The following is a 14491-nucleotide window of genomic DNA, read 5'->3' on the forward strand; positions in this document are numbered from 1 at the left end:
CTTACACCAGTCTTTGTGCTTCATGCCATGTGTGCTTAACTCACTGCACTACTGCCTGGCCTCCCTCTCCCCATCTTTGGATGGGATCATTTGTTTTCTTGTTGAGTTTGGTAAGCTCTTTATATATTTTGATTATTATTCTCCTGTCTGCTGTATGGCATGTAAAAATCTTCTATCACTCTGTGTGAGATCTCTTTGTTTGAGTGGTGATTTCTTTTTCTGTGTGGAAGCTTTTTGATGTAGTCCCATTGGGAGTTCTGACTTATGTCACTGCTTTTCTGATGGATGTGGGTGTTGGCAGGTCAATCCATACCCCCAGCCTGCTTGCATCTTTCCCGAGTGGGGTTGGGCTCTGAAGAGGTGAGACTTGGGGACACATTGGTGAGGTTGGCTTCCCAGGGAAGTCAGGAATTCCATTTACTTTTCTAGAAGAAGTTTTTTCATAGAAGGTATGTTAACTGTGGGGAGAATTACTGTCCATAAGTCATAGTGATATTGTAACACATCCTTGCTTTTGTAAAAAGAAAACTACCTTCTCCAGTCAGGAATCATGTGGGTCTCTCATGCACAATTCATTTCTATAACAGCAATTAAAACAGCATGAAGGAGCCACCAATTTGGTGAAGACCAACTCATTTTGTTTTTAAGTGTGGTTTTCTGCAGACATGCTTAAGATTCTTTGCGCATAAATATTTTCAGGATATTTTGGTGTCAAGATGAATTTCTGCTAGTCAAACATGTGTTTTCAGGAATGTTTCTGTGCTTGGCTTTATACTGCCTTTCAGTGATAATACAAGTTCATAGGAATATTGCTGTTAAATGGAAATTTGTACACTGAGCCAGCTATTTGGCAAAGTTAATTTAAAATGTGGGTCATATTTACACTGTGGTGTATGCTGTCTTAAACAATTCACAACAGAGATAGAGGGGGACAGGAATGCAGCTGGAGAGCAGTAGTTTAGCTGACTATTTTAAGAAACCAGTTTCAGCAGGAGCTAAACTAGACACCAAACCCCAGTGACATCCCTGATGGGAAAAACAAAACAAAAACAAGAGGGAGTACGTATGGATATGTTAATACTGAATGAGCGTTTGTTTAGAAGGTGGCGGAGGTCCCATTGCACAGCCTTAGAAGTCAACACCCTACATGCTACATTATGTCTGTCACCGAGTCTAGCTTCCATTTTGCACCTGACAGTTGACCCCTTGCACCTGATGACCCACTCCTGCCTCCTTTCCTTTTGGGAGCCACTAATTTATCCTCATGCTCTAAGTTTCTGTTTATTTGTCCTGTTGCTTTGTCGTCGATGTTTGAATGAAATCATTCAGTGTTCACTTTTCTCCAACTTTCTCTCTAAGCATCATTCCTAGTAGGCCCATCATGTTGCTGCAAAGGGCAGGATTTCACCTGTGAATAATTGGTCTAGAGCTCTCTATTATTCTTCTAGATAGTGACATTGTAAACAGTCTCTTCAGGTACCATGCTTCAAGGCTGCCGTTTCTCAGGCTTTTGTGGTAGAGAGCACAAGGGAAGGCTTGGTTCACCCAGGAATAGTATTCCATCGAGTGTGCGGACTTTGCCCACTGGTTCACCCCTGGACACTTGGCTGTTTCTGCATTGTGGCTATTCTATTCTAATGCTGCAACAAACAAGCACAGGACTGCACATGTGAGGAAGTAACTTTTATTTATGGAGAAAGAGAGAGAGAGAGAGGAAAAAGAGAGAGAGAGAGAGAGAAGAGAAAGAGAAATGCATAATCTACCATTTATGCAGTTCTATTGGGTTTTTGTTCTTCTTGTTATTCTGCAGGGCTGGGGGTTGAACCCAGGCCCCACACGTGCAAAGCATGTGCTTTAACACTCAGTCACCTCCCAGCCCCAGGAAAGAACATTTTAAAAAAAAGACAACAAGGCCAAAGGAACAACTTTTTCACTATAAATCAGGCTTAATGAAGCTGGGCTTTACTCCAAGGACTTGGTGAGAGGATGCCTTGAAAACATCCTGCACTGCTTTGGGGCTGCGTTTCCCCAGGCTTATCCCACCCCGACTACAGGCTAGGTTGGTGCTGAGCACCCTTCACACTCTTGCCATTCTGGGCTTTCTATGACAGAATGAGAGAGCTTTGTTCACTCCTCAGCTCCATTATTAGTTACTCTGCGCTAATAGATCTCTTCAAATAATTCCTTGACTCAGAAAAAAGAAAAAGAAAAATGACCCAGGAGAAGAGAAGACTGTCCTTCTTTCTCATGCCCCCTTCTTTGTTCTCCTTCAAGGCAGGCACCCAGGTACTTATGTTAGGGGACCAGAGGAAGAGAGAATAAAAACCTAAAGAAACAAGCCCAGTGATACTACATTTCTCTACACTAGCAGGCTCCCCACGAGCCCCTCGGTGCTTCCCTTCAGGCTTCTCACTCTTGTCTTCTCCTAGCGTGGAGGTTCTGAGGAGTGTGTCTACGAAGCAAATGTCTTGCTGGAAGACATTTAGTAGGCCAGGTATGTGCTTGTCTGTCTGAGGCAGTTTAAGAGAAGTCATTTGTCTTTGGCATTCTGGGAAGAGCTGCTCAGATATATTCTGGCAGCTAATTGAACCAACAGGGGGAAGTTAGTCTCCTGCTGCTGGTGGGGAGGGCTGGTGGGCTGTGCTCTCTGTTATCCCCCTAGTGAGGTAGCCAGTCTCGTCAGGTGCCATGCTTCCTGGCTGCCATTTTGTCTGCCTTTGAGGTGGGAAGAAAACTTGGCTCAGCAGCAAGGGTGGAGGGTTTTCTGGCTATATGGGCAGGCTGGGTCAGGAAAGACAGGCGCAGACCAGCTGGAGATGCTAAACATGACTCTGTTCTCAGCTGAATGGGCTTTTTAACAGTCATCATTATTATTATTAAATAATAATAACCTTATTATTATCACCATTATTATTAAACATTGGTCTGCAAGATTATCAAATTCAGGAGTGCTGCTTCTCACACACACCTGTCTTGGCATTTTGCATGACACCCATTACCACAGTCCCAGCGCCACCACAGCAGAGCCCCCTCTGCTTACCACACCCTCCTCCCAATTCCCTTGTTAACCACCATAATAGTTTTCACATAATTTAAGAGTCAGTTTGATTTAGCTTTTTTTTTTTCAGTTGTTTATTCTCCACATCTGAGAAAAGCCATCAGGTTGTTATCTTTTACTGCCTTGCTTATCTTACTCAGTAAAATCACCTCCAATTCCATTTGTTTGTTCTAAAAGATACTATGTCACCTTTATTTATTTTTTTATTTGTAAAAAAGAAACATTGACAAAACCATAGGATAAGAGGGGTACAACTCCACACAATTCCTACCACCAGATCTCTGTATCCCATCCCCTCCCCTGATAGCTCTCCTATTCTTTATCCCTCTGGGAGCATGGACCCAAGGTCACTGTGGGATGCAGAAGCTGGAAGGTCTGGCTTCTGTGATTGCTTCCCTGCTGAACATGGGCATTGACAGGTCAATCCATACTCCCAGCCTGCCTCTCTCTTTCCCTAATGGGGAGGGGTTCTGGGGACACATTGTTGGGGTTGTCTTTCCAAGGAAGTCTGGTCAGCATCATGCTAGCATCTGGAGCTTGGTGGCTGAAAAGAGAGTTAACATACAAAGCCAAACAAATTGTTGAACAGTCTTGGACCTAAGGGCTAGAATGGTGCAGATGAAGAGTTGGGGAGTCTTCTATTTTGTAGATAGCTAGTAGGTATATTTTAGTTATATTCCAAAGGGCCTGTGGCTATACTAGGTTTTTTTTTTTTTTTTTTTTTTTTGCCTGAGCCTGAAATCTGATATGCAGGTGGATCCAAGTTATTGTCTGGGGAGATGATGTTATGGCTGGAAAAAGGACCAGAAAGCTAGATCAGGGAAGAGAGTAGCTCCCTAATATGGGAAAGGTGTATAAATATTGTTGACTGTAAACCCCATCGATTTGATTTGGTCTGGGGCCCATAATTGGCTTAGGAGCCTATGTGACCTCTGCATCCCTCTAGATCTGAGCTCACATTCTGTGGTCATGAGTAGGAACATTCCAAGCTGCCACAATATCAGGACCCATCTTCCTCAGGTGTAGCATAGAGTATGTTGTCCATCCTCCCTTCGGAGGATGGAACATTCTCCACCATTGTTGATCCAAGTTGAGGGCAAGGTCTTGTGGGGGGCCCACAAAGGGGTCTAGTGTTGTTCCTGATAGATATGACTGGTAACACTTAACAGAATAATAGTCCACTGAGAATCTATCCCACAGCTGCTTTAAGGTATCAACATCTTTTTAAAAATATATTTATTTATTATTGGATATAGACAGAGAGAAATTGAGAGGAGAGGGGAAGATAGAGAGGGAGAGAGACAGAGAGACACCTGCATCACTGCTTCACTACTTGTGAAGCTTTCCCTCTGCAAGTGGGGAACAGGGGCTTGAACCTGAATCCTTACACACTGTAATGTGAACGCTTAACCAGGTGCACCACCACCTGGCCCCAACACCTTTGCACCTTTTGTGCAATTCTTCTTCTAGCATTTGCCAATGAGTATAAGTGACTCTTCTTCTAGCGTTTGTGCAATGAGTATAAGTGACTCTGGGAGCGGGGTTCTGCTGGCTCAGGGGTGCAGTCACTGACCAGCTTAGACTCCAGGGAGTGTGAAGCATCCCGGAGCGCAGACATGGATGCTGGGAGTGTCTGGGTGGTGGGATTTCTGTCTTGCCTGTTCTCACACCTCACAGCTTCCTGGGACAGTGCAGGAGATGAGTGGGGTCTGTTCTGCGCTGGAAGAACAACCAGAGCACTGCTCACTCTGCTCTGCATAGGCTGTGTGGGGGCTGGGCCTGGGCCCCCAGCTCTGTGAACTCCACACTCCACAGATAAGCGGTCTTCTATGCTACTCTCTGTGGACTTCTGAGATGTAATTTAGTGTTCAACTTAAAAGTTTGGGATGGTATTTTCTTTTTTTTTTTAATTTTTAAAATTATTTTATTTATTGGATAGAGACAGGGAGAAGTCCAGAGGGAAGGGGAGAGAGAGAGAGAAAGAGACAGACCTGCAGCCCTACTTCACCACTCATGAAGCTTTCCCCCTGCAGGTGGGGGGTGGGGGTTTGAACCTGGATCCTTATGCATTGTAACATGTGCACTTAGCCAGGTGCGCCACCACCTGGTCCCTAGGATGGTATTTTCAACAACAGAAAGAGAATAAATAGATTGCTTCTGTTCTGTAAATTGTCATCATGAGAGGAAACATGTTTTCATGTCGTTTTTCTGGGGTTTTGTGATGTTATTTTCAGAAAATAATATTGACAGGGGCAGAAGAGCAGTTGGCATGGAGAGGAGAGAAAGGGTTTTATTTCATCTACAAGTTTTCAGGATTTTCTGAGCTAAATATAATAATAATAATAATGTCCTTTAAATGAGAAATGAAAAGGGACATTGCTTTCTTTTAGAACCCACTACCCTCTTTGAATTAGCTCCTTTTTATTATTTTGAATGAACTTAATGGGACTTTGGGTACACAGAGCACAGCCTGATTTTCATGGAAGTCATCAGAACAGAATGCCTGTATCACTTATAAAAACTGATGTAAACATCTAGCAAGTTCTGAGAGCTCATGCCAGGCCATGTGGAGTCAGGAGGCAAGTCAGTCACCACCACCAGGTCTGGCAAGAAACTGGAGCAGTGACCAGGTGGAAGCAAACCCTCCTCGTGCTCTGACTTCAGGTTCAAAGAAGGACAAACCTACCAGCAAGTATAACAGCTCATGGAGGCCACAAGTCAGAAGGCCCCAGCCACTGCTCTTTAGCCTAAATGATGGTACCCCTGCAGTTGGAAAAGGAATTTGAAGCCAAAGCTGAGAGCAGGAATATAGCCACAATGAAAAGAAAAAAGAGTCGTATAGTTAGAGAAGAGGAACTTGAAGCAACTAAATCCCAGGCCAGGATGTTATCCACAAGAATTGTGGCAGTGGAGTGTGTGCGTGGGGGGTGGTAGTGGCTGGGAGCGGGGGGTGGGGAGGTGTAATCTCTTAATCTTTGCAGTTAGAGAGAGTGTCATTGATTTTCTTGGCAAGTGACATTCCCTGGGAATTGCTGTCTTGGGTTTATTAATTTGATTACTTGCTACTTGATTAGCCAAAGGTTTGGTACATTAATGTCTGTTGAAAATGCAGTATTTTCTATAGAGACACAAACCTGGTGGAACAGAGTGAGATTAGTTATGGGGCCAAAATGTGGATTTAAATCAGAAATCTTCCTGCTGCCTTTGTGGTCTCACATACAGTGCTAACCTGCCCTGGCTTAGAGTTTTGCTCTGTTTTCTCATCGGGTATAACGATAGCTTCCAAACTGTCTTGGTGGCAATTTGGCTGGGCTTAAAGGAGATGATCCCCCTGTGAATGTCCCGAGCTCAGACTCAACTTGTGATCAACAGAACCTCTTACTGTCTTAAGAACTAGAGACAACAGGAATCCCGACATACTTGGATGTTCTGAGACTATTTCTTTTTTCTCTTTAGAGACAAAATGGGGGAATGGAGACAAAGATAAATGAGTGGGTCCTATGGCCCTTACCTTAAAGAATTATCTGAAATGCAAATAAAACATTAGAGTCCCGAAGAAGTCAAAGTTCAGGCAGGGTTCTCTGCCACCCTTCGCTGGTCAGCTCGTTCCCTTGCAGTGTGCCCATCTCTTCAATGGAATTATTACTTGTAACCATAAATAGATCATACCCGGGCACAGCAGCACAATTCTCATCATGCTCTCTGACATCACGAGATACACATTGTGACCATTTAAAGCTCTGCTGTATTTATCGGCAGCCCTAGAGCACACGGAAACAGTCAACACAAAGGCTTCCAGGTTCTCTGCTGCTCCGGAAATGTGGATGAAGGACATTCGAGTGGTAGATCAGTGACACCCAGTGGCGGCTGCTCTCAGACGTACCTTCTGCAGCTTTCCAAGTTCCGTGTGTGAGACTCCAGCCCAGATCAGACTGAGGAGGTGAGGAGAAGAGATGCCTTTGTAGGAGTTTTCCAGCAGTGATAAGACTTTCCCACAGTGGGAGGCTGAACTATGAGCTCTCCCAAAAATAGAGCTCCAGAAGGTGGGGCAAACAGTCCTGGGAATTTCCCACCCTGTCATTTTGCGTCTTAGTAAAGCGTATACTCAAACTTTCCTGACACCGTTGGACTTGTGAGGAAGTGTTCCCATCACAAAAGTGACATGTTCTCTCTTCTGGTTCCAGGCAGAATTGGATCGGTTGAAGACCATGGGGATTGTTCTCAAGGAATTACAACTCTGGGGAGTATATAGGACCTCACTAGGGGTTTAATCCAACACTCTTACAACATAGTAGTGATGGTGAACTGAACGATGTGTGAACTCTTGCAAGGCCCTCAGGTTTCCACATCCAGAAGATGAGTCGCATGGGCAGTGTGTAACTCTGGAGTCGTGCAATCTTGTTCATGTGTAATTTCTGAGAGCCTTTCTTTTCTGTCTCTTGATTTGTAAGCACAGAGAGAAATTAAGAGGGAAGGGGAGCTAGAGAGGGAGGCGAAAAGATTAATCCCTGCAGACCTGCTTCACCACATATGAAGGTGGCTTCCATGCAGGTTGGGTGTGGGGGCTTGAACCCGGGTCCTTGCGCATGGTGACATGTGCACTTAACTGAGCACCCCACTGCTGGCCTCCGCCTTTATTTTTTTCCATCTGTGCAGTAAAGGTAGTGAAACCTAGTTCATGCATCTCCAGGAGGTTCTAATGGACCAGGTACCTGAAGTGATGAGCATACAGTGCCTGGGGAGGTACAGGTAGAGTTCAGGACTTGCACGCTGGTGGCCCCAGGTTCCACTCTCAGCTCCGCACATGATGGAGAAGTGTTATGATCTTTCTTACAAACTAAATAAAGATGAAAAAAAAAAAAAAAGAACTGCACAGCACAAACGACAGCTGTGTCTGAGCAGCTGAGATGTCTCTGGTGGGTGACTGTGTCCCCAGCCCCAGCGAGCTCTCAGCATTATAAATGGACTCTTAGTGGTTTTGGAAGGAGGCGGAGATAGCAGGGAAGAGAGAGCTGGGGGGGGGGGGAGACACAGGACAGTCTGGGAGTGGGGGGTGGGCTGGAGTCCAGTTAAGTCGGTGCTGGGCCTAGAGTTGTGATATTAATAGTGCCTTTGTTCTCAGAGGGGCTGGCTGGCTGGGCATTTCTTGGACTCGGGTGATGCTCCTTCTTGGTAAATCGCTTGATGGCTCAAGCTGCCTCTTCCCAGCAGGCTCCAGGGCAGATTTCCAGTCACTTCCCTTTACAAGCACCCCTTTCCCCGGCTCCTTCAGGACATGGAGTTGACATTTCTTCTCTGTAATTATTTTTTAGTTGACAGACATGGTTGTTCAAGAATAAACAAAAATTTATTTTTAAACAAGATTTATTTATTTATCAAATCAGTGGGGAAAGAGAAAGAGAGACCATGAAGCAGAGCATCACTCCATCACATGCAGTGCCAAGGACAGAACCCGGGACCTCATTCTTGTAAGTCTAGCTTTCTACCCACTGTTCCACTGCCTGGGCCATGAAAAACAAATTTCTTTAAATTCTATATGGAGAAGAATTATAATTTTCTTTTTTACTTTCACCAGGGTTATTGCTGGGTTTCTGTGTCTGCACGATGAATCCACTGCTCCTGGTGGCCACTTTATCCTCCCCCCCCCTTTATTCAGTAGGACAGAGAGAAATTGAGAGGGGAGAGGGAAAGAAAGAGAGACACCTGCGACCCTGCCTCACTGCTTGTGTAGCTTCCCTCTGCAGGTCAGGAGTGGAGACTTGAATGTGTGTCCTTGCACATGGTAACATGTATGCTCAAACAGGTGCACTGCTGGCCCCGCCCCGTTGGACTTTGCCCAGCCCCCAATTAGACTTTTCAGTAAGGCTTAATAACTAGAAAACATTCACTGTGAAAGTCTTTTTTTTTTTTAAGAAAGAAACTGTCACCTCAATCCTGAATAGATGGCATGGTCCACATTATGTATGAATACAGAAACAAGTTAGTGTTAGGAAACTCGGAAGGCAGCACTATAGTAAGGTTGTAAGTGACCCTAGCTGTTTTCCTCTTAATTTTCTCGGAATTTTCATAAAGAGCAGACCTATAAAACCCACCAGCTAGTCCGTCTGTTTTCTCATCAGCTGCTATATCTCTTGAAAGTATGTTATTTTTATATGCATTTTATATTAGAAAGCAGTAGTTGCCCTGTAGTGAGAATAGAGGTTACAGAATATAGAAAGAGAATGGGTAATAGAGGACATTGTTTCCCCAAGAAGGAATTAGTGCCACTGTCTCAGAGCTTCCTGTTTCACTCCAGCGGCTGCAAGGAGGGGCTCCAAGCTGTATTGAACACTGGCTGGGCCTTGGACAACCCAGGACACACCCTCCCTTTTCCTCTCAGAGTTGACCTCTTACTCGGTCTACCTTAACCCGGCATCAAAGCTCCTAGATGTGTGTATTGGGTGGGGGAGGGGGGGCGTGAGCAAGGCGTCAGGTGCAGGGCTCAGCTTTGTTGTTCAAGTTTCCCCTTGCCTGTCAGTTTGAATTTTGAGTAGAGGGGCAAAGGAACTGAAGAGCTGGATCACACAGTTCCATTCCTTGTATCCTTGAAGCTGCTGCTTCATCTTCGTGTGGCTCCGTGATGAATTTCAAAGCAGGCTCTCCTGTGCTTCCTGGGAGGGGTAAGCGCCCGCCGTGTGCCCCAGTGCTGCTCCTCCACCAAGGTCGGCATGCAGACGAGCTCGGCCCATGGAGACTCGCAGGGCTCACTGGCCCTGGGACCGGCACCACTCACGTTCTGAAAGCTCCACGGGCAGCACTGCGCGTTTGCACTTATTTGGAAGCTGTGAGCCTTCTGACTGAAGTCGTCTGCCATTTACCTCCTCATCCCCAGCAGCAGCTGCAAAAGTTCTTGCACATAGTAGGTATTCAACTAGCATTTTCAGAATAAATCTCTCTGTGTGTATCTGATGGCCAAACCTCAGGAGCTCAAAGAGGCATATACCTTCCTTTTTGTGCCAATATCATGATTCCCAGAGTAACAAAAAGAAAGTAACGTAAAATAATAATTTAAGAAAGGGGTGGGGGTTTCCTAACATGCAACTTCGATTAGTTGTCCCCTGCTGCATCTGCTGAGCATGAGAGCTGGTCAGAAGCAACTGGTTTTCTCTTCTGATCTGTCTGTCTCATGCTGGAATTCCTGAGGAGCCCCTGAAAGAATGTAGATGTCTGCTCCCCCCCCACACACACACACACATAGCAGCTTTCCAGTTAACCCAGGAAAGTGCATCGTGTCCCATGTAATTGCCCTTGTGTGATGTTGAATTTTAGTTCTTTGGAAAGGAGAAAAATTGCATGGAGTAAGGGAACGTTTTGCTGTACAGGGTTAGAAATGTGGATTCTGGGTTCAGGCTGCCTGGCACTTAATCAGGTTCCTGCAGCTTTGAAAAAGTCATGTGACCTTGCTGTGTCTTATTCCCTCCTCTCCAGAATGGGGCTAATGACTGGATAAAAATGAGATGTGTGTGTGTGTTTTGCATTTTGAATTAATTTTCTGTTTATTCTGTATTGGGAAAATTACTTTAAAAAATGTTTCCTGGATCTTAAAAATCTCTTTAGTTTTGTTTCAGAACAAAAAGTGAAATGAAAAATTATGTTTTCTCACTCACTCCCTCTTTTGCACTTACTGAAAAATAATATATAGCACTTTCTTTTCTTACAGTTATAAGTTATCACATTAGTCCCCTATGAACATACTGCCTTTTCAAAGCTGAATTTTAGAAGAATTAATTATAATTATTACATGAAAAAATTGTCCTCTTCTTTCGTGAAATAATATTTCAGGCTTGCTTCATTTACATCCTTGTCTCTGGTCAGTGATTTCCTGTTTCTCACCCTTTATCTAACATCTATAGATTTTATACCTTAATTCTCATCTTTCTGAAATACTGACTAGATAATTTCAACACTTTCATTTCTAAAATATACCACTAGACCATGATCTTCAGTGGAAGTGGGGAAAAAATATCCAAGGTAAAGCAGTGAATTAATTTTTTAAGAAGTCAGTGTAGAAATATCTGGAAAGAATAATAATGGTCCTGTCAAAGGCTGTTGGCAGTGGGCAAAAGTGGAGGAGAACAGTGAGTCAGTTGAGGTTGTTATGGGTGGAGTCACTGATGGCCTCAGAGATGCCCACTGTTAAAAATCACTTTGAACGCACCCAGATACACAAACAAGAACAAATTTACATTATTATTATTTTAGAAAACCAAATCAAACACCGCTTTGATATCAGCTGATCTCTCCTTGTGATTCTTGAGCTTGAAACTGAAAGCAGCGTTCAGAGTATCTTGAAATCCCAAATTCTGGAAATTCTTTCAACAGTAGTGTCTTCTCTGTTGGCATTGGTTTGCCTTGTTAGAGTTAATTTCTTACCACTGGGCATTTCAAGAGACATTCTTTCTTTAATGTCTCTGATTCCCCACTAGATGGCAACATTGTCCTTTTATGTGACTGCTTTGACTACAATAAACACAATGGCTATATTTTCCCAATAGCCCAAAACAAAACAAAACAAAATGAAAGAACCCCAGAACAGATAAAGCCTAGTCATTTAAATGTACCTGTTTGATAGGAACAAAGTAAAACACATTAGATTATGAATTTGTGATTTATTTACCTAGAAAGTGTACTTGACACCATCCTGTGCTTGGCGGGTATACTTCCGTGCCCTGGAACATAAGACATGGTCTGACCTCAGTTCCTCTGGGTTTGTGGCTGCAGGGAAGAGCCCAGATGTTGGATAAATTGTCATTCAAATCATGTAACACCTCATGCTAGAGGAGTGCTTTCAGAATCCAGAGGCATAATATCCCAATACATACACAATACATAGTTTCCTTTCCCCAGCCCCCAGGACCTTCTCTCTGAGATCCTGATTTCCATGTGAGGTGGGCATAAGAGTCTAGACTTTCCACAGCTCCTCCATCCTGGATATTACATATAAGTTTGGGGATGAACTTATTTTCTCCAGAGGCAAAATCCTTCAATGGAAATGAAATCTAATTCAATATAATTTCAGTGACCACATTCCAGGTGCAGGGAGCAAAGTTTCAGCAAAGGCATTCAAATATCTAAAGGAAAAACAGGCTGAAATCAGTTTATAAAAGCAGAACTCTCCCCATAAAGATCCCAATTTCTTCTTCTTTTTTTTTTAGGAGAATAGAACAAAAGCTACACATGTTTATCTGGAACCAGATAAGACCTAGAATTGCCAATACTATCTTGAGAAGAAAGAATAGAGCTGGAGGCATCACACTCCCAGATCTCAAATTGTATTGTAGGGCTATTGTGATCAAAACTGCTTGTTACTGGAACATGAATAGACACGATGACCAGTGGAATGGAATTGAGAGCCCAGAAGTAAGCCCCCACACCTATGGACATATAATCTTTGACAAAGGTGCCCAGACTATTAGATGGGTAAAGCAGAGTCTTTTCAACAAATGGTGTTGGAAAAAAAAAATGGGTTGAAACATGTAGAAGAATGAAGCTGAACCACTATATTTCACCAAACACAAAAGTAAATTCCAAGTGGATTAAGGACTTGGATGTTACACCAGAAACTGTCAGATACTTAGAGGAAAATATTGGCAGAATTCTCTTCTGCATAAATTTTAAAGGAATCTTCAATGATACAAATCCAATTATGAAAAAGACTACAACAAAAATAAACCAGTAGGGCTACATGAAATTAAAAAGCTTCTGCATAGCAAAAGAAAGCACCACCCAAACACAGAGTAGGAGAAGATCATTGCATGCCAGACATCAGACAAGAGGCTAATACCCAAAATATATAAGACGTTCACCAAACTCAGCAACAAGAAAACAAATGACCCCATCCAGAAATGGGGAGAAGACATGGACAGAATATTCACCACAGAAGAGATCCAAAAGGCCAACAGACGTATGAGAAAATGCTCCACGTCATTGATTGTCAGAGAAATGCAAATAAAGACAACAGTGAGCTACCACTTCACTCTTGTGAGAAAGTCACACATCAGAAAAGGTAGCAGCAGCAAATGCTGGAGAGGTTGTGGGGACAAAAGGACCCTCCTGCACTGCTGGTAGCAATGTCAATTGGTCCAACCTCTGTGGAGAGCAGTCTAGAGAACTCTCACAAGGCTAGAAGTGGACCTACCCTATGACCCTGCAATTTCTCTACTGGGGATATATCCTAAGCAACAAACACACCCATCCAAAAAGATTTATGTATACTCATGTTCATAGCAGCACAATATGTAATAGCCCAAATCTGAAAGCAGCCCAGGTGTCCAACAACAGATGAGTGGCTGAGCAAGCTGTGGTCTCTATGCACAATGTAATACTACTCAGCTTTTAAAAATGGTGAATTCACCTTCTTCACCCCATCTTAGATGGTGCTTGAAGGAATCATGTTAAGTAACATCAGTCAGAAAGAGAAGAATGAAAATGGGACGATCCCACTCATAGAAGTTGAAAAACAAGATCTGAAGGGAAAACACAAAGCAGAATTTGGGCTGGAGTTGGTGTATTGCACCAAAGCAAAAGACTCAGGGGTAGGTGGGGGGGGGGGGGTTTCAGGTCCTGGATCATGGTGGCAAAGAGGACCTTGAGGGGGTGGAATTGTTATGTGGAAAACTGGGAAATGTTACACATGTGCAAACTATTGTGTTTTACTGTCAACTGTAAACCATTAATCCCTCAATAAAGAAATAATAATAATGGAACTCGGGTAATCGCAGTTCACTCATCCCAAGTGTCTGCAGCAGAAGTGGGACCTATGGGATGATCTCACTCTCAGGCCGAAGTTGAAAAACAAGATTAGAAAAGAAAACACAAGTCGAACCTGAAATGGAATTAGAGTATTACACCAAAGTAAAAGACTCTGGGGTGGGTGGGTGGGTGGGTGGGGAGAATACAGGTCCATGAAAGATGATGAATGACATAGTGGGGGTTGTATTGTTAAATGGGAATCTGGGGAATGTTATGCATGTACAAACTATTGTATTTACTGTTGAATGTAAAACATTAATTCCCCAATAAAGAAATAAATTATTTAAAAAAAAGAAGAAGAAGAACCAGAGCATCACTCTGGAACATGAAATACCAGGGACTAAACTCAAAAAAAAAAAAAGAAGTGGGACCTGCCTGTGGAGAGGGGACAGCTCTCTGGCAGTGGCCCAACCCTGTGTTTCTCAGGAAGCTGCTCAAACTGGGGAGTGGTGAGTTCCCTCAAACATCATCTCAGAGACTCAGAATGCTTGCTCTGCTGTTGTTTGTTTAAATATCAGCATGTGTATCTTAAAGTCCTTAGTTATTACCCCTGAAGCATTTGAGGATGTGAGCAGTGGCAGGAAGGACTGGTTTTCTTTTCCTTTCTCTTTTTTCATATCTCTTTTCTGGTCTCCCCTTTTC

At 43.5% G+C, this 14491-nt stretch overlaps 1 long non-coding RNA gene across 1 annotated transcript; it reads left to right on the forward strand.

The window, feature by feature from the left end:
- Positions 1-8208: 8208 nt before the first annotated feature.
- Positions 8209-13958, forward strand: LOC132534653 (uncharacterized). The gene is made up of 3 exons (XR_009546391.1): positions 8209-8526; positions 9649-9956; positions 12253-13958. It is a non-coding gene; the product is annotated as an uncharacterized LOC132534653 (long non-coding RNA).
- The last annotated feature ends 533 nt before the right edge of the window (positions 13959-14491 follow it).

The sequence above is a fragment of the Erinaceus europaeus genome, chromosome 19 (genome assembly GCF_950295315.1).
Source record: "Erinaceus europaeus chromosome 19, mEriEur2.1, whole genome shotgun sequence".
In the NCBI taxonomy this organism is placed as follows: domain Eukaryota; kingdom Metazoa; phylum Chordata; class Mammalia; order Eulipotyphla; family Erinaceidae; genus Erinaceus; species Erinaceus europaeus.